The sequence below is a fragment of the Triticum urartu genome, chromosome 5 (assembly GCF_003073215.2).
Source record: "Triticum urartu cultivar G1812 chromosome 5, Tu2.1, whole genome shotgun sequence".
In the NCBI taxonomy this organism is placed as follows: domain Eukaryota; kingdom Viridiplantae; phylum Streptophyta; class Magnoliopsida; order Poales; family Poaceae; genus Triticum; species Triticum urartu.
This window is the reverse complement of record NC_053026.1, coordinates 513,310,546-513,313,032: the sequence shown is the minus strand read 5'-3', so window position 1 is coordinate 513,313,032 and position 2,487 is coordinate 513,310,546.

Here is a 2,487-nt window from a genome sequence, read left to right as displayed (position 1 = left end):
GAAGCGCCGGAATGCAAAACGGACAACGGGGGAAATGCTCGAATGCATGAGATGAACACGTATGCAAATGCAATGCACATGATGACATGATATGAGATGCATGAAAACGAAAAACAACACACGGAGACAAAGACCCGAACCCGAGAAATAAATATAACTTAGCGCCGGAGACGGCAAGAGTTGGATACAAATATGGAAAGTATATCTGGGGCGTTACACATACCTGACTCCTTACCTTCATCGAGGTCCCAATCTTCAGAGTTGCGTTTAATTCTATCCAATAAATTCCATCTGAATTCAATAGTCTTCATCATAAAAGAGCCAGCACAAGAAGTATCGAGCATGGTTTGATTATTATGAGAAAGCCGAGCATAAAAACTTTGCATAATTATTTCTCTCGAGAGCTCATGATTGGGGCATGAATATAACATTGATTTAAGCCTCCCCCAAGCTTGAGCGATGCTTTCTCCTTCGCGAGGCCAGAAATTATATATATAATTGCGATCATGATGAACAAGATGCATAGGGTAATACTTTTGATGAAATTCCAATTTCAATCTTTTATAGTTCCATGATCTCATATCATCACATAGCCTATACCATATCAATGTGTCTCCCTTCAAAGATAAAGGGAAGACCTTCTTCTTAGCAACATCATCGGGTATACCTGCAAGCTTAAATAATCCACAAACTTCATCCACATATATTAAGTGCTCATCAGGATGCTTTGTTCCATCTCCTGTAAAAGGGTTAGCTAGCAGTTTTTCCATCATACCCGAAGGAAATTCAAAAGGAGTTTCATTTTCAATAGGTTCAGTAGGTTGAGGAGCAACTCTTTGCTCTACTGGACGGGGTGAAGATACCCCGAACAAGCCCCTCAGAGAATTACTTTCCATAGTAACAAGTGACAGTAAATTTCAGCACACTATATAAATTTTTCCTTACCAAATTCCACCTACCAAAGGCGCTTCACTCCCCGGCAACGGTGCCAGAAAAGAGTCTTGATGACCCACAAGTATATGGGATCTATCGTAGTCCTTTCGATAAGTAAGAGTGTCGAACCCAACGAGGAGCAGAAGGAAATGATAAGCGGTTTTCAGCAAGGTATTCTCTGCAAGTACTGAAATAAGTGGTAACAGATAGTTTTGTGATAAGATAATTTGTAACGAGCAACAAGTAACAAAAGTAAATAAAGTGCAGCAAGGTGGCCCAATCCTTTTTGTAGCAAAGGACAAGCCTGGACAAACTCTTATAAGGAAAAGCGCTCCCGAGGACACATGGGAATATCGTCAAGCTAGTTTTCATCACGTTCATATGATTCGCGTTCGATACTTTGATAATTTGATATGTGGGTGGACCGGTGCTTGGGTGCTGTTCTTACTTGAACAAGCATCCCACTTATGATTAACCTCTATTGCAAGCATCCGCAACTACAACAAAAGTATTAAGGTAAACCTAACCATAGCATGAAACATATGGATCCAAATCAGCCCCTTACGAAGCAACGCATAAACTAGGGTTTAAGCTTCTGTCACTCTAGAAACCCATCATCTACTTATTACTTCCCAATTCCTTCCTCTAGGCCCAAATAATGGTGAAGTGTTATGTAGTCGACGTTCACATAACACCACTCGAGGCTAGACAACATACATCTTATCAAAATATCAAACGAATACCAAATTCACATGACTACTAATAGCAAGACTTCTCCCTTGTCCTCAGGAACAAACGTAATTACTCACAAAGCATATTCATGTTCATAATCAGAGGGGTAATAATATGCATATAGGATCTGAACATATGACCTTCCACCAAATAAACCAACTAGCATCAACTACAAGGAGTAATCAACACTACTAGCACCAATCCCGGACTTTGAGACAAGAATTGGATACAAGAGATGAACTAGGGTTTGGAGATGAGATGGTGCTGGTGAAGATGTTGATGGAGATTGCCCTCTCCCGATGATAGCAGCGTTGGTGATGACGATGGTGATGATTTCCCCCTCCCGGAGGGAAGTATCCCCGGTAGAATGGCTCTGCCGGAGCTCTAGATTGGTTCCGCCAAGGTTCCGCCTCGTGACGGCGGAGTCTCGTCCCGAAAAGTTCCTTCTTATTTTTTTCTCATCGAAAGACTTCATATAGCAGAAGATGGACGTCGGAGAGCCACCAGGGGGCCCACGAGGTAGGGGGGCGCGCCCTAGGGGGGGCGCCCCCCACCCTCGTGAGCAGGGTGTGGGCCCCCTGGCCTTCATCTTTGGCGAGGATTTTTCTTTATTTATTTTAAGATGTTCCGTGGAGTTTCAGGACTTTTGGAGTTGCGCAGAATAGGTCTCTAATATTTGCTCCTTTTCCAGCCCAGAATTCCAGCTGCCGGCATTCTCCCTCCTTATGTAAACCTTGTAAAATAAGAGAGAATAGCCATAAGTATTGTGACATAAAGTGAAATAACAGTCCATAATGCAATAAATATCGATATAAAAGCATG